Source organism: Phyllobates terribilis, unplaced genomic scaffold (assembly GCF_046119375.1).
Source record: "Phyllobates terribilis strain yellow unplaced genomic scaffold, ASM4611937v1 Scaffold_5__5_contigs__length_657084704, whole genome shotgun sequence".
Taxonomy (NCBI): domain Eukaryota; kingdom Metazoa; phylum Chordata; class Amphibia; order Anura; family Dendrobatidae; genus Phyllobates; species Phyllobates terribilis.
Window position 1 is genome coordinate 158,268,951 of NW_027362765.1, and position 19,006 is coordinate 158,287,956.

The 19,006-nt window shown below is 41.6% G+C and overlaps 1 pseudogene; it reads left to right on the forward strand.

The window, feature by feature from the left end:
• The first annotated feature begins 9,600 nt into the window (after nucleotides 1-9,600).
• Nucleotides 9,601-13,148, forward strand: LOC141271499 (uncharacterized; annotated as a pseudogene).
• The last annotated feature ends 5,858 nt before the right edge of the window (nucleotides 13,149-19,006 follow it).

Genomic DNA, 19,006 nt, shown 5'->3' on the forward strand with positions numbered 1-19,006 from the left:
GTTAATTAGCCATCCATTTTTCTTTAATTTGAAAAAGATTCATTTTTTGTTTACTGGATCAGTTTTAAATGGAAGATAACTGATAACTAATTAAAAGCATCTGGTTTCCATAGATTTCAATGTTAAAAAAACAGATCCAGCTGAAATCAGTTTTTTTAATAAGGTACAAAAAAGTTGTGTCTGCACAACTTTTTTTGCCAATGGAATGCTGCCAGATCCATTCTAACGGATGATTACTGGACATGTGAACATAGACTAACATGTCCAGCTACATTTTTCTTTTTTGGAGGGACTGTGTTTACAGTAAATCTGTATGTCTAGGTTTACATGATGTATATATAATAAGCATTTATTGTACAGCATGTGCAATCAGCATATTAACCCCTTAATAACATCTGACGTACTAATACGCGTCTGTGCCCTGGGACTTAAGAGCCAGACCCGTATTAGTACGTCATGGCGATCGCGCGCGCACACAGGCTGTGCGGGCGCGATCGCCGCCGGGTGTCAGCTGATTGTCACAGCTGACACCCGGTACTATGTGCAGGGAGCGGTCACGCACCGCTCCCAGCACATTAACCCCCGCGATGCTGCGATCGAAGTCGATCGAAGTCGATCGCGGCATTGCGGGGGCAAGGGGAGGTGATCGCCGATACTCACCTCCTCTTCCGGCTTCCAGCGCAGTCTGCAAAGGCTTCCCGGGTGTTGCCATGACGACCCGATGTCGTCATGACAACATCCGGGTCACCAGAGAGCAGGAAGATTGCTTGGACATGCGCAGTGCATCTCCAAGCAATCTTCACACTGTGCACTTCTGACAGCCTTCATGGCATAGGGATGGTGCTCCATTCCTGTGCCATGCAGGCGATCAGAAAAAAAAAAGTGAAAGTCCCAGAGTGGGACAAAGTAATAAAGTGTATAAACTGTGTGAAAGTGGAAAAAAAAAAAAAAAAAAAATGTGCAAAAATATTATAAAAAAATAAAAAAAATAATACACCAAAAATAAAAATATAATGTACCCATCAATAAATATTATTATAAAAAAAATAAAAAAAAAACAATAAAAGTACACATATTTGGTATCGCCGCGTCCGGAACAACCTGACCTATAAAACTGTCCCACTAGTTAACCCCTTCAGTGAACACGGTAAAAAAAAAAAAAAAAAAAACAAGCAAAAAACAATGCTTTATCACCATACCGCCAAACAAAAAGTGGAATAACACGCGATCAAAAAGACGCATATAAATAAAAATGATACCGCTGAAAACGTCATCTCGTCCCGCAAAAAACAAGCCGCCATATAGCTCCATCAGCCGAAAAATAAAAAAGTTATAGCTCTCAGAATAAAGCGATACTAAAAAATATTTTTTTCTATAAAATAGCTTTTATTGTGTATAAGCGCCAAAACATAGAAAAATTATACAAATGTGGTACCGCTGTAAACGTACTGACCCGAAGAGTAAAGCTGCCTCATCAATTTTACCACACGCGGAACAGAATAAAAAAAAAAAAAAAAAAACAATTCCTGAATTGTTGGTTTTTGTTTATTCTGCCTCCCAAAAATCGGAATAGAAAGCGATCAAAAAATGTCACGTGCCTGAAAATGGCACCAATAACAACGTCAAGTCATCCCGCAAAAAACGAGCCGTCACATGACTGTCTGCCAAAATTTGGAAAAATTATAGCTCTCAAAATATGGCGATGCAAAAACTAGATTTTACAAAAAATGCGTCTTTTAGTGTGTGACAGCTGTCAGTCATAAAAACCCCATATGATTCTGGCATTGCTGTAATCACACCGACCCGAAGAATAAAGTCGTCTAATCACTTATACCGCACAAGGAACGGCGTCAAAAATAAACTCTTGAGTTAGGATTGGGCTAGGGTTAGGGCTGGGTTTGGGGCTAGGGTTGTGCTGGGGCTAGGGTTGTGCTGGGGCTAGGGTTGTGCTGGGGCTAGGGTTGTGCTGGGGCTAGGGTTGTGCTAGGGTTAGGGCTGGGGTTGGGATTTTTTTCAAAAGTAAGAAAAAAAGATGACGATATGGCGACTAGTGTTGAGAGCAAGTGCTCGCTACTTGAGTTTGCATCGGGTGCTCTGGTATGCATTTAGTATCGTTGGTATTTGAGTGACATGCTCGAGTCTCTGCCCCATATGCTTCGCGGCCAAAAAACTTTACGGGGATTGCCTGCCATGCACGAGCGATCCCCGCATGTTTTTTTTTGGGTGTCTAATAACCGTGAAACATGCGGAGCAGGGACTCGAGCATGTCACTCGAGCACACGCTGTACATGGTGCATACCTGAGTACCCGATGCAAACTCAAGTAGCGAGCACTTGCGCTCAAGAATAATGAAAACTTATTCAATATGATGACCTAATGTAAACAAATAATGTGCCGTACCTCTGGGTTCAAAATGTTCACTATACACCTTAATAAAATCTTTGAGGGGTATAGTTTCCAAAATGGGGACACTTGTGGGGGAGCTCCACTGTTTAGGCACATCACGGGCTCTCCAAACGCGACATGGTGTCCGCTAACAAATTGAATGGAAAATCGGCTCAAATTGTTAGCGGACGCCATGTTGCGTTTGGAGAGCCCCTGTGTGTCCAAACATTGGAGCTCCCCCACAAGTGACCCCATTTTGGAAACTAGACCCCCCAAGGCACCTATCTAGATGCATAGTGAGCACTTAGAACCCCCAGGTGCTTCACAAATTGATTCGTAAAAATGAAAAAGTGAAAATAAAACACTTTTTCATTTTTATGAATCAATTTGTGAAGCACCTGGGGTTCCAAGTGCTCACTATGAATCTAGATAGGTGCCTTGGGGGGTCTAGTTTCCAAAATGGGGTCACTTGTGGGGGAGCTCCAATGTTTGGGCACACAGGGACTCTCTAAATGCAACATGGTATCCGCTAACAAATTGAATGGAAAATCGGCTCAAATTGTTAGCGGACACCACATTGCGTTTGGAGAGCCCCTCTGTGCCCAAACTTTGGAGCTCCCCCACAAGTGACCCCATTTTGGAAACTAGACCCCCCAAGGCACCTTTCTAGATGCATAGTGAGCACTTGGAACCCCCAGGTGCTTCACAAATTGATTCGTAAAAATGAAAAAGTGAAAAAAAAAACACTTTTTCATTTTTATGAATCAATTTGTGAAGCACCTGGGGTTCCAAGTGCTCACTATGAATCTAGATAGGTGCCTTGGGGGGTCTAGTTTCCAAAATGGGGTCACTTGTGGGGGAGCTCCAATGTTTGAGCACACAGGGACTCTCCAAATGCAACATGATATCCGCTAACAAATTGTCGGCTCAAATTGTTAGCGGATATCATGTTGCATTTGGAGAGTCCCTGTGTGCCCAAACATTGGAGCTCCTCCACAAGTGACCCCATTTTGGAAACTAGACCCCCCAAGGCACCTATCTAGATGCATAGTGAGCACTTGGAACCCCTAGGTGCTTCACAAATTAATTCGTAAAAATGAAAAAGTGTTTTTTTTTTCACTTTTTCATTATTACGAATCAATTTGTGAAGCACCTGGGGGTTCCAAGTGCTCACTATGCATCTAGAAAGGTGCCTTGGGGGGTCTAGTTTCCAAAATGGGGTCACTTGTGGGGGAGCTCCAAAGTTTGGGCACAGAGGGGCTCTCCAAACGCAATGTGGCGTCCGCTAACAATTTGAGCCGATTTTCCATTCAATTTGTTAGCGGATACCATGTTGCATTTAGAGAGTCCCTGTGTGCCCAAACATTGGAGCTCCCCCACAAGTGACCCCATTTTGGAAACTAGACCCCCCAAGGCACCTATCTAGATGCATAGTGAGCACTTGGAACCCCTAGGTGCTTCACAAATTGATTCGTAAAAATGAAAAAGTGTTTTTTTTTTCACTTTTTCATTATTACGAATCAATTTGTGAAGCACCTGGGGGTTCCAAGTGCTCACTATGCATCTAGAAAGGTGCCTTGGGGGGTCTAGTTTCCAAAATGGGGTCACTTGTGGGGGAGCTCCAAAGTTTGGGCACAGAGAAGCTCTCCAAACGCAATGTGGTGTCCGCTAACAATTTGAGCCGATTTTCCATTCAATTTGTTAGCGGATACCATGTTGCATTTAGAGAGTCCCTGTGTGCCCAAACATTGGAGCTCTCCCACAAGTGACCCCATTTTGGAAACTAGACCCCCCAAGGCACCTATCTAGATGCATAGTGAGCAGTTGGAACCCCCAGGTGCTTCACAAATTGATTCATAAAAATGAAAAAGTGTTTTTTTTTTCACTTTTTCATTGTTACGAATCAATTTGTGAAGCACCTGGGGGTTCCAAGTGCTCACTATGCATCTAGATAGGTGCCTTGGGGGGTCTAGTTTCCAAAATGGGGTCACTTGTGGGGGAGCTCCAATGTTTGGGCACACAGCAGCTCTCCAAACGCAACATGGTGTCGCTAACAATTTGAGCCAATTTTGCGTTAAATTTGTTAGCGGACACCATGTTGCATTTAGAGAGCCGCTGTGTGCCCAAATATTGGAGCTCCCCCACAAGTGACCCCATTTTGGAAACTAGACCACCCAAGGCACCTATCTAGATGCATACTGAGCACTTGGAACCCTCAGGTGCTTCACAAATTGATTCATACAAATGAAAAAGTGTTTTTTTTTTCACTTTTTCATTGTTACGAATCAATTTGTGAAGCACCTGGGGGTTCCAAGTGCTCACTATGCATCTAGATAGGTGCCTTGGGGGGTCTAGTTTCCAAAATGGGGTCACTTGTGGGGGAGCTCCAATGTTTGGGCACACAGGGACTCTCTAAATGCAACATGGTGTCCTCTAACAAATTTAACGGAAAATCGGCTCAAATTGTTAGCGACACCATGTTGCGTTTGGAGAGCCGCTGTGTGCCCAAACATTGGAGCTCCCCCACAAGTTACCCCATTTTGGAAACTAGACCCCCCAAGGCACCTATCTAGATGCATTGTGAGCACTTGGAACACTCAGGTGCTTCACAAATTGATTCATAAAAATGAAAAAGTGTTTTTTTTTTTCACTTTTTCATTGTTACGAATCAATTTGTGAAGCACCTGGGGGTTCCAAGTGCTCACTATGCATCTAGAAAGGTGCCTTGGGGGGTCTAGTTTCCAAAATGGGGTCACTTGTGGGGGAGCTCCAAAGTTTGGGCACACATGGGCTCTCCAAACACAACATGGCGTCCGCTAATTATTCAAGCAAATTTTACAATCAAAAAGTCAAATAGCGCTCCTTCCCTTCCGAGCCCTGCCGTGCGCCCAAACAGTATTTTTTCCCCAAATATTGGGTATCTGCGTGCCCAGGGGAAATTGCACAACAAATTTTGGGGTCCATTTTTTCTTGTTACCCCTGTGAAAATAAAAAAAATTGGGTCTAAATTAACATTTTTGTGAAAAAAGTTAAATGTTCATTTTTTTCTTCCACATTCAAAAAATTCCTGTGAAGCACCTGAAGGGTTAATAAAGTTCTTGAATGTGGTTTTGAGCACCTTGAGGGGTGCAGTTTTTAGAATGGTGTCACTTTTGGGTATTTTCTGTCATAAAGACCTCTCAAAGTGACTTCAAATGTGATGTGGTCCCTAAAAAAATGGTTTTGTAAATTTTGTTGGAAAAATGAGAAATCGCTGGTCAACTTTTAACCCTTATAGCTCCCTAACAAAAAAAAATTTTGGTTCCAAAATTGTGCTGATGTAAAGTATACATGTGGGAAATGTTATTTATTAACTCTTTTGTGTGACATATCGCTCTGATTTCAGGGCTTAAAAATTCAAATTTTGAAAATTGCAAAATTTTCAAAATTTTCGCCAAATTTCCGTTTTTTTCACAAATAAACGCAAGTGATATCGAAGAAATTTTTCCACAATCATGAAGTACAATATGTCACGAAAAAACAATCTCAGAATCAGGGGGATCCGTTGAAGCGTTCGAGAGTAATTACCTCATAAAGTGACAGTGGTCAGAATTGTAAAAATTGGCCCGGTCATTAACGTGCAAACCACCCGCGGGGCTTAAGGGGTTAATATAGTAAAGATTCTACAATTGTATGTTTTATGGGGGGGCTTGGGAATAATTGTATTGCTTATCGACTTGATCTAGTAAAAATAGGAAATTCAGCTGTTACTCCCCCACCTGTGCTACAAGACGCTGCTGCAGTTTTGTTACCAGGCTACAGTGGCAACATAAAGCACGTGTGAACGCTGCAACCGATGACTGACCTCAGCGGTCACCACTTTACCTTGCAAGCAAAGACTAGAGCAGTGTCAGAGAGATGTTGCTGGAGTAATGGAAAGTGAATAATACCTGAGTTTATTGAAAAAATCATTCAAATTTATTCCCGTAAAACACCTTTGAAATTGATGTACAACTGTACAAATATTGAATCAAGCTATGTTCAAGTACACAACACAATACAACACAATACATTATTAACATACATTATATACAAACTGCACATAGAATATACAGTATATGTATGCAGTTACTTCACTACTGGTATGTATTTGTGTATAGATTTTATATTTATGTATGTATTCACTACAAAAATCTTTTTATGCATGGAATTTAATTCCCCCTGGTGTGTATTTTTTTGATTCTGTGTTTTTTGTCTCTTGTTGTTATGTAATATTTTAAACAAAGCTGCTTGTTTTTTATACTTCCTGGCATTTGGCTTTTACAACACTTGATGTGCGGATCAAATGCGTTTTTGATGCATTTTTATAGATCCATCCCCTTTGCTGGAACTGTAAGGCACTGCATTTTTGACGATCAGAAAATACGAAACCTCAAAAACCCATTGTGGGCACCTAACCTTACGCTGCAGAAATGCTTCAAATGTGTATATAGTCCACACATGACAATATTAATAAAGTTTTGTCAAATCCAAATACCAGGAAGTATGAAAAACAAAGCAGCTTTGTTTAAAGCATAACATATCAACAAGAGAGAAAAAAAATGCAGCGTAAAAAATGCTAAAAAAATGCATTCACAAACACAATGAAAAAAACGAATTCACTTAATAGGTGCAAAAATGGTGGAGAAAGTCTGCAGTATCAAAAACTCACCAAAGGCTTATCATGGGAAGGTAGCCTTATATTTGTGTGATCGATCAGAGTGAGCAGGCAATGAGCACTAATTGACTATAAATAGTTGATTGGCGCAGTGCAGCATTCACAGGCAGAGATCGATCCATATACAGTTGAAACCAAAAGTTAATATCTACTATATAATCGGCTTATCCTGTCTGTCTGTCCGTCCAGGAAATACTGCGTCGCTGATTGGTCCGGCGCGGCCAATCAGCGACGCGGGTTTCCGGAACAAGTCGGGAGATAGCAGGGCTGACTCCGCCCATGTGGTCATGTGACTTACCAACTGCCCATGACATACTGAACATGTTTTGTCAGTCACAGTGTGTGTTGTACTTCTGTCACGATTAATGAATACATTCTGTCAGTCACAGTGCGACATAGTTCAGTCACGTTTAATAAACACGGTCAGTCACAATGTGACGTACTTCTGTCACGTTCAGTGAACACTTTCGGTCAGTCACAGTGTGATGTACTTCTGTCACGTTTCATTCACCATGGTACGCGGAACAGGAGACCCCTGGCTGCAGGCGCAAATAGTCGTGATGTAAGCGGAAGCAAGAGCCGGCTGCAGCCGGGGGAATTACGTGCTGGCTGTGCGTGGTCAGCGATGTTGTCACAAGCAGTATTGACAACATGACGTAATTACAAAATTCATTAGGGGCCCCGGGGGGATACATTGGGGTGTTAATTTAAAGTAGTGCACAACCCACTTAAACACTGCTTCGCTGATTAGTCGCGCCCGGTCGGCCGCATACATATTCTAGAATTCCCGATGCGTTAGAATCGGGCCACCATCTAGTTTAATATATAAAGCTGAATGTGTGTGTGTGTGTATGTATGTATGTGTGTATGTCCGGGATTGGCATCTGCACCGTCGCAGCTACAGCCACAAAATTTTGCACAGTCACAAGTCTGGACCCCGAGAGCGTCATAGGCTATGTTGTGAGGCAAAATTTTAACCCCGCACGTTCCAATTCACCAAACAATTTTGCCCCTATCTACATAATGGGGAAAAAGTGAAAGGAAAAGTGTTGGATGCAAATTGACAGCTGCCACATGTGAACAAGGGAGAATTAAAGAATGAGAGCGTTGGCGCCAAAGAGTATGTACCGTACAGTTGCTAAGGTGGGGCCCCGACATTGGATACTCATACTCACTACACAAGGGGATATGAACACACACACAAAATGCGCCACACACTACCACGTGCTTGAACACATATACCACCCTCAGCACATACAAAACTCATCTCACAAAGATTTATCAGGCTGCCAATAGCAACCAATCACAGCTCAGCTTCTATTTTGCTACAGTTAATTAATCTGAGCTGTGATTGGTTAATATAGGCAACAAAGGACATTCTCAGTATAACAAAGCTTGTGTAAGGTAATAAGATGTCAGTTAGGGTGTGTGGCTGGAAAGACTGATGTCAGTCACATTACTTTTATGTGAGAGGATATAGAAACTGCCAGTTACAGACTATTTTTACCATAATAATGCCTCATAAGAAAAGGAATTTCATGGCACGAATGTCAGCTGATGTGAAAAGAAAAGCTGCATTATGGGCCAATGAAAAATGTGAAGACTGAGAAACAAGGCTGACACACATGAGAACAGCAGCTGCTTCCTCAAGAGCCAATGAACTTTCTGAGCAGAGGAAAGCAAGGCTTGCAGACAAGAGAACAAGAGCTGCTTCCTCAAGGGCCAATGAACTTTCTGAGGAGAGGGAAACGAGGCTTGCAGACAAGAAAACTAGAGCTGCTTCCTCAAGAGCCAATGAACTTTCTGAGGAGAGGGAAGCGAGGCTTGCAGACAAGAGAACAAGAGCTGCTTCCTCAAGGGCCAATGAACTTTCTGAGGAGAGGGAAACGAGGCTTGCAGACAAGAAAACAAGAGCTGCTTCCTCAAGAGCCAATGAACTTTCTGAGGAGAGGGAAGCGAGGCTTGCAGACATGAAAACAAGAGCTGCTTCCTCAAGGGCCAATGAACTTTCTGAGGATAGGGAAGCGAGGCTTGCAGACATGAAAACAAGAACTGCTTCCTCAAGAGCCAATGAACTTTCTGAGGAGAGGGAAGTGAGGCTTGCAGATAAGAGAAGAAGAGCTGCTTCCTCAAGGGCCAATGAGTCATCTCAGCAGAGAGAAGGCCAACTTGCCACTAAGAGAATTGCTATTTCTTCCACCAGGGCACAGGAAATGGTTGGAGATTTGAAACATGCTGCCTTTTGTTACCAGTCAGACATAAACTATCAGGATAATCCTAAAGTTCAGATAGGAAAAATGGATGTGGTCTGCATGTACTGCAGTGCCCTGAAATGGAAAGATGAACCGCCAGGTTTATGCTGTGCAAATGGCAAGATAAAACTTCCACCTCTCCTGTCACCACTGGATCCTCTAAAGTCTCTGATGACAGGTACCAGTACAATATCAAAGCATTTCTTGGACAACATTAGGAAGTACAACTCCTGCTTCCAAATGACATCATTTGGTGCAACAAAAGAAATGTTTACAACAGGATTTATGCCGACATTTAAAGTTCAAGGACAGGTTTACCACTCAATTGGCTCACAGCTTCCATTACAAGGAGAAGAACCTCAATTTCTTCAACTCTTCTTTATGGGAAATGCAGAAGAAGAGGCTCAGCGGAGATGCTCTTTAATTCCTAACACTCGCCTTGATATTGTCACTATTTTTCAGCAGTTCCTTCAATCCAACAATGTATATGTTCAACTTTTCAAGACTGCACTTGAAAGCATGCCAAATTACGATTACAAGGTTGTCATTCGAGCTGACAAAACACCACAAGGTGAACATCAGCGACGTTTCAATGCTCCCACATTTGATGAGGTAGCCATCTTGATTGTAGGTAATGATTTTCAAAGCCGTGACATTGTGCTTCAGAAAAGGAACAATAGTTTGCAACGAGTAGCAGAAACTCACAGGTCCTATGATGCTCTGCAATATCCAATCATCTTTTGGCAGGGACAGGATGGCTATCACTTTGGAATACCTCAGACAGATCCTACAACAGGCAACCCTTCAGGAAAAAAAGTGTCTGCCATGGACTTCTATGCATATAGGATCATGACAAGATTTGCAGAGGAAAATTACATCTTGAAATGCAAACACCTCTTCCACCAATTTATTGTTGACATGTATGCAAAGATTGAGAGTGAACATCTTTTATATATCCGACTAAATCAAAAGAAGCTCAGGGCAGAGGAATATATTCACCTTAGAGATGCTGTTGCAAATTATGCTGATCCAAAAGAGTTGGGGAAAATGGTTATTCTTCCATCAACTGTCACTGGAAGCCCACGACACATGCATGAATACACACAGGATGCAATGACTTATGTGAGAAAGTATGGCCGTCCAGATCTTTTCATCACCTTTACTTGCAATCCTGCCTGGAAGGAAACTGGAGGGCACCTGTTGCCGGGCCAAAAAACAGTGAATCGCCATGACCTTATTGCTCGGGTTTTCAAACAGAAACTTTAAAAAATGACTAATCTTATCACAAAATCACATATTTATGGTGAGACGCAGTGCTGGATGTATTCAGTTGAATGGCAAAAAAGAGGCCTTCCTCACGCCCACATCTTGATTTTGCTGAAGCAAAAAATACAGCCTACCGAAATTGACAATATCATCAGTGCCGAATTGCCAGACCCTCAGATTGACCCATTGCTGTTTGACACCATCACAAAAAACATGATCCATGGTCCGTGTGGGAGTCTGAACAAAAATTCTCCCTGTATGATTGATGGCAGGTGTTCAAAGCATTACCCACGATCCCTGGTCCAAGAAACCCAAACAGGACAAGATGGATATCCAGTCTACCAAAGAAGAAAGCCAGGGGATGGTGGTTTCATAGCAAAGCTCTAAATGCGTGTTGGATCATTACTCCAAGAGATAGAAATTGACAACAGGTGGGTAGTGCCTTACAACCCTTTGCTCTCAAAAATCTTCCAGGCCCACATAAATGTCGAATCTTGCCACTCTGTGAAATCAAGTATATCTGCAAATTTGTCCACAAAGGAAGTGATCAAGCAGTTTTTGAACTCCAGAAAAATGGACCTATTATTGATGAAGTGGAGGCATTCCAGATCGGCAGGTACATAAGCAGCAATGAAGCTGTTTGGAGAATACTAGGATTCTCCATTCATGCCCACCAGTTGTGCATCTGAGTGTGCACTTGGAAAATGGACAGAGAATTTACTTTAACCCAGCAAACTTGCAGCAGCAGCTCTCAACACCACCTAAGACCCCCCTCTTGGCATTTTTTTAGCTGTGTCAACAAAACCCTTTTGCAAAAACAATTCTCTACTGTGATTTACCAAAATACTACACTTGGAATGCCTCCAGAAAAACACTGGAACGGAGGAAACGTGGGCTTGATATTGAAGGCTATCCAGGGGTGAAAGCTACTGATACTCTTGGTCGCGTCTACACTGTTCATCCGTCAAATGCAGAGTGCTTCTACCTTTGCATGTCACTTCATGTTGTCAAAGGCCCTACATCATTTTCTGACCTGAAGACAGTCGGAGGCCATGTGTGTGAAACATTCAGGGAAGCTTGCCAAAGAAAAGGACTTTTGGAAAATGATGGACACTGGGACATGACCCTCAGTGAAGCAGCAGCCACACAAACCCCAAAGCGACTAAGACACGTCTTTGCTATTATTCTAACAACCTGTAGCATTTCAAATCCTCTTGAGATTTGGACAAAGTACAAAACTGATCTCAGTGAGGACATCCTCATGCAGATTAGAAGGGAAAATCCTCAGCAACTCATCAACTTTACTGAGGAAATGTTCAATGAAACTTTAATGCTCCTTGAAGGTCAGTGCATAGCAATGTCAGGAAAAGCCTTACAATTGCTTGGTTTGCCTGCACCAATAAGAAATCCTGAAGGCATCCAAAAGTGTAGGGAGATTTTCCTAGAAACAAACTACAATATTGATGAACTGACATCATTTGTGTCTCAGAACGAGCCAATATTGGTACCAGATCAAAGGGACGCCTATAACTACATTTTAAGTTTCAGTGAAACCAACAAAGGTGGGATTGTCTTCCTTGATGCTCCAGGTGGAACAGAAAAGACATTTGTAATCAACTTGCTCCTGGCAAAATTTCGACAACAAAAAAAGATTACACTTGCAGTGGCATCTTCTGGAATTGCAGCTACGCTTTTAAAAGGTGGCAGGACAGCACATTCGACATTCAAACTACCACTTAACCTGTCTCATAGTGACAGCCCCGTGTGTATTATTGCCAAGGGATCAGCACTGGCCAAATTGCTTCAAAAATGCAGTGCCATCATTTGGGATGAATGCACCATATCACACAAAAGGGCTCTGGAAGCAGTGGACAGACTGCTGCAAGACCTGCGTAGCAACAAATATATCATGGGAGGAGTAGTTGTTGTTTTGGCAGATGACTTCCGCCAAACACTACCTGTTATTCCAAGATCAACCCCATGCAGACGAACTGAATGCCTGTCTCAAAGCATCGTACCTTTGGAGAAAAGTAAAGAAAATGTCACTGAACACAAACATGAGGGTCTACATGACAGGCGATGTTTCTGCTGGACTGTTTTCGAGCCAGCTGTTGACTATTGGAGATGGCAAGGCACCAGTAAACTCAACCACTGGACAGATCACCTTCCCAAGCAACTTTTGTTGCATTGTGACTTCCATTGAGGAGTTGAAAGCAAAGGTTTTTCCAAACATTCAACTCCACTTCAAAAATTCTGGCTGGCTGTGTGAAAGGGCTATTCTAGCTCCCAAAAATGACAGTGTCAACAAGATCAATCTTCAAATTCTAAATCTCCTTCCAGGTGTGTGCACAACCTACAAGTCAGTGGATACAGTAATAGACCCTGCTCAAGCATTATTTTATCCAACTGAGTTCCTCAATTCCTTTGAGCAACAAGGACTTCCTCCTCACAACCTCTTTCTAAAACCTGGAGCACCTATTCTGCTATTGAGAAATTTGGATCCACCAAAGCTGTGTAATGGAACAAGACTCTTGATTCATTCCAACTGATTTGCCTTTTGATTTTAAACGCCTCCAGTTTCCTGTTCGACTGGCATTTGCTATGTCCATCAACAAGGCTCAGGAACAGTCCTTGAAAGTAGTTGGAATCGATTTACAATCTCCATGCTTTTCTCATGGTCAACTTTATGTGGCCTGTTCAAGAGTTGGAACAGCCAAAAATCTGTTCGTGTTTGCACCTGAAGGAAGAATGTTGTTTATCAAAAGGCTCTCGAATAAGGAGTAGAAGATTACTTCACATTACTTGGCCAACTTAGTTAAATCTGTGTGGAATATCTCTGGTGTTGAAATATATGTTGCGAAATGCTTCTATTAGCTTAGTTTTTGCCTTTTAATAATTACATTTCTATCTGTTTTGTGTTTTTTGTGTGGAGAATAAATTCTTGTTAACGCATTCTATTTTGCTAACAGCAGTTATTTACCCGGGTGAAGCCGGGTAGTACAGCTAGTAAGCTATAAAACCCCATTTAAAGTGCTGAATTGCAAAGTATAAGGAAGCTTTTTTCACATCCGTGCAGTGATGAGGCAGTGACCCCCAGAAAGTTCAACTTGAATTTCTTTATTTGCAAATTGCAAAATATATCCAAATGTTATCATCCGGTTCACAGCTGGAATGACCATATCAGTCCGTCACTATGGGTGACTGCACTATTGTGTAACTCGCGAGTGCGGTAATGGCTTTGCTCTTTCTGGTTCAGGTCTGTGTTCAGTCTTCACACACAGGCATAAACAGAGACCTCTTGATATGCTGCTTGCAAATCAACAATGACAGACTCAACTCTTATTAGCAGGATTAATTGGGAATTGTGGCCACGGACCACTTGCAAGACCCGGAAGGGAGAAAGAGATCTGTCCTACTACCTTCCTTCAGATCTCTCCAAAAATAAAAGCCCATGTCTGGTTTTCCTAAATCTGACTTGGTCAAATAGCTTGACCAAGTCCACAATTTTATTTTGCGTTGTAACCACAGCTGTGGCTGTAATTACAATTCTCTCCAGTGGGTTCAGTATGTTTCTATGTTTCTATGATTCACTTAACTGCCTCACAAAAGTCAAAAAGGATATAGCTATACATGTAGTATTTGGTGAAGAGATATCAGACCTGTTGCTGTGAAGAGTATACATCTACATCAGAATTCAAATATATATATGTGCATATATAAAGTACCTGCATATTGTAATAAATCCACAGATTAAGAAGCTAATATACTGAGATTTCTGACATAAAGGGTACAAGGGAAAAGTCACATCAGTTATGGTACCCAGCAGCTAGTGTGGCGCCAACCCCGATGCACGTTTCAGAACAAACCTTCAATAGTGGGTGGCATCTATTTCGAGACTGGCTGTATAAATAGAACACGAGCCAATGAGAGTAGGGTAGAGGTCTGATGACGCATCCTGTTCCAGAAGGACCTGGTAGTCAGCTGGCTCCCGTGTCATGCAGCCCAGGACATCATCAGTCACTTGATGAGTCACATGACCAGGTGATCCGAACCGCATTTAGGCAGGGAGCAAGCCGGTGTACAGAGGGCGCATGCGCCCACCTGCCTGCTGTCATTTGAATGCCAGATGTTAGTCATGATTGTATTTAACATCATATATTTGAATACAAATGTAATAAGCAATACATATGCAGATGTCAATCAGGATTTATATTGAAGAGTATAATATTAATATGATACATATGGCAATAACAGATAAAAAAAATCAGATATACAAACTATATATATAATATAATATCAGTGCATCTATACATAATGGAACCTCAAAGGTACTTTGCATTCATCAAATTTATGTCAACCTAATAATCCATATAACAGCCCTACCTATATGTGTTTATCCATATTATTTAATGTACTTGTACCTAAGTGAATTATATATAATACAGGATAAAATCCAAACACATTTGTACAGAATACATGAACACACTATCATGTGTACACCAAAAACCGCGGGTAAAGTGAAATAGTGCTTAAAAATAAAAAAAGAAAAGAATATGTAAATAAGGTGCAAGAAAGTGTCTGTGTCACAGACCATAGGTGAATATGGATAAGTGAAGAAGATATGTCACAAAAAATGTAGTCATGTATATATACAGCCATAAAAAGTGACATCATACATGTGTGTATGTATCTAAATGTGTACACCCAAAATTACAAATATAAGTTAGATAAGGTAAAAGAATATATACAATACAGACATTAAGACTGTGTACTATAAAATACATGTGAATCACTGCATCGTGCAAAAAGAAAGGCTTAATGCATGATAAACTAATACATTCATAGAAAAATAACATTTTTAAAAATATATATATATGCATACAATTTGTTACGGCTCATGCGTTTTATCAACCCTTTTGTAACAAAAATCCATATGCATACTTATAAAAGACATTATTAAATGAAAGAAAGGAAAAGGGGGAGGGGTGGAGGCTATGTTGGTATAGAGGAGGGGAGGGGGAAGTAGACAAGGTAGAAGTAGCCCTAATGAGATGTGTGGAAATAGTGGAGTATGGTATAGTGAAAAACCACATGAAGAGAAAGTGCTATGGATAACACCAACCTACTATGGCAATATCAGTCAAAATGACAATACTATAGTGAAAGTCTATACACTGTGTGTGCAAAAAAACTTACATTACCTACATTTGTCTATACCATGTTTCCAATAAACACGTACATTACCCATACACATGAACCCCCAAATGTCATAACCAACCAAAACATCCACACAAAGACATCATTGAAGTACCTAACAAGCATACCCCACACATACACCAATCATTAATATATGCTTATCCACCATAGGGATGAACAACCCCCAGAATACATATAAAATACATATAGGAATATGTAGGGCATAAGTATCAATGTCCATGATGGGAGATATGTCCATGAAACAAATATATGCAAGCATGCTTGCGCTCTGCAGTGTCTCTGAAGGATGACAAGCTGGATGGTAGCGTTCTGCTAAGATCCAGCCTGTCATCTCAATGCCATCTCAGCGTGGGAGAATTCTTCTGCTCAAGCAGTGAGCGCAGGAGAATTCTCACACGCTGTCAGTGACGTGCATGAAGTGAGCTGAGTTCATTGGACATGAACTCAGCTCATCTGGATGCCGTCACAGCCAGACACTGAGGAGCTTCACTGAGGAGCTTCTCAGTGTCTGCGGCATGGCAAGCTGGATGGCAGCGTTCTGCTGCGCTCCAGCCTGTCATGTCAATGTAGCAGAGCTGAAGCTGTCCTGGGAACCATGGAAAGGTAAGGATGACGTTGGTTTATTATTTTATTTTTATTGCAGTAGATCGTTGGCTTCAGCTGGAATGGGCCATACGGTAAGTAGGGTATAATTTAGAACATTAAAGGAATGTGTCTTTATTTCAATTAAAGGACTTTATTCTGGGTGTTTGTGTTTTTTTTAACTTTGACTAATGGGTTAGTAATGGGGGTGTCTTATGGACGCCTCTCCATTACTAACCTGGGCTTGATGTCAGCTGGCATTATAAGCTGACATCAACCCCAACCCTATTACCCCACTGCCACCGCTACAGGGCAGTGGGAAGAGCGAGGCTGTGCCAGAGTTGGCACATCCTATGGATGCGCCATTTCTGGGGCAGCTGACGGCTGGTGTTTCTAGCCTGGGAGGGGGCCAATATTCATGGCACCCTTCCTGGGCTATTAACCGGTTCCCGACCGCCCACTGTAGATAAACGTCGGCGCTTGCCGGGCTCTGTGCAGTGCCGACGTTTAAAAACGGTGGGTGGTCTCGCAGTGCTCAGGACCCCCAGGGTCCTGCAAGCACTGCGATTCCGGTGCAGAGCGTTAGCTCTGACAGGGTACATCATCGGGACCTGATTAGATCAGGTCCCAGTGATGTTAACCCTTTGCTGTCTTCTATATGCTGTGATCTATAGTGATCGCGGCATATAGGAGACAGCAGGAAGAGAGGGGGTCGTCTTACTTACCTCCGAAGACCTCCGTTTCGTTTGAGGACCTGGGGTTGCTATGGCAGCTGGAGGTCACATGACCGCCTCCAGCTCTGCCATATATGGTGTCCTTCCTGTCTGACTTCAGCCTGTATGTAGCTGAAGTCAGACAGGAGACTCTGACTGAAACAGTCAGTGAAGATCTCATATAATGTAATATATGTGTATTACATTACATGAGATCAGTGATCAGAAAAATAAAAATTAATGTCCCATACAGGGACTAAGTAAAAATGTAAAAAAAAGTAAAAAAAAAGTTTTTAAACTATTAAAAAAAAATCACAAAATAAATAAAAATAAATAAATAAAATATTAAACCAATAAATCCGTAAATTATTACAAAACCAAAAAAAGTACACATATTTGGTATCGCCGCGTCCGAAACAACGCGAGCTATAAAACTGTCACACTAATTAACTCCTTTTGTGCACACCGTAATAAAAATAAATAAAAAACGGAGCAAAAAAATATGCTTTTTCATCATATCGCCAAACAAAAAGTGGAAAAAAATGCGATCAAAAAGCAGAATAGAAATAAAAATGGTACCACTGAAAACGTCATCTTGTTCCGCAAAAAAAAGCCGCCATACAGCTCCATCAGCCAAAATATAAAAAAGTTATAGCGCTCAGAATAAAGCAATGCAAAAAAAATATTTTTTTTTCTATAAAATTGTTTTATTGTGTAAAGCGCCAAAACATAAAAAAAATACAGTAAGTGTAGTATCGCTGTAAACGTACTGACCCGAAGAATAACGCTGCCTGATCACTTTTACCACACGCAGAACGGCATAAAAAAAAACTCAAAAAACAATTCCTGAAGTGTTTGTTTTTGTTAACTTTACCTCCCAAAAAACGGAATAGAAAGCGATCAAAAAATGTTACGTGCCCAAAAATGGTTCCAATAAAAATTTCAACTCGTCCCGCAAAAAACAAGCCGTCACATGACTCTATCGGCCGAAATATGGAAAAATTATAGCTCTCAAAATATGGTGATGCAAAAACTAGATTTTGCAAAAAAAGCGTATTTTAGTGTGTGACAGCTGTCAGTCATAAAAACCCGATATAAATCTGGTATCTCTGTAATCGCACCGACCCGAAGAATAAAGTAATCGAATCAGTTATATCACACTAGGAACGGCATAAAAAATAAATAAAACAAATATTATTCACCTGCTACTGATTTGTTTATTATGTCTCCCAAAGATCCCAGTAAGGCTCTGCTCACATTTATCCTGTGCTCTGCGCTGAGCACTTACACCAGAGTTTCTGTGTAAATCTCTGAAATACGTGATTCAGCCAGAACCCATGATGGAAGATTCCCTGTAATGAGGCAGATATAGGCCACTGTGGATGCCGTCTAGCCTGGGATCCCACGGTGTCATTTGTTTTAGGCGTGCATAAAAGTGCGGTTGGCCACAGTTTTGTGCACTTCTGAAAAAAAGGACACCACTAAACAGAGGCCAGACGGAGTCCAGAGTAACTCTGCTGCCTCATTACAGTGAATGGATCCTGCAGGGGTTTCATCTGAATTACATCACTTGGAAAATTAGATGGAAACCCCGATGTAAGTGCTCAGCCTAGAGCGCCGGATAAATGTTACGTAAAATGTTCCCAATAAAAGCTTCAACTCAGTCCTCAAAAAAAGCTAGTCCCCACTCAGGTCCATCATCTGTTAAAAATATAAGTGACTTCCAAGTTACTGGCAGCAGAAAGGCTCTGGAAAAGCAAAATGGTCCTTGCCCCCCAAAAGAAATTCAGAAAATTTTGTGCTCCCAAATCCAAATGCCTATTCTACAATAATTTGTTCTCCAATTGTCAAATAGCGCTCCTTCCCCCTCAAATCTCACCGTATGGCTAAGTGGT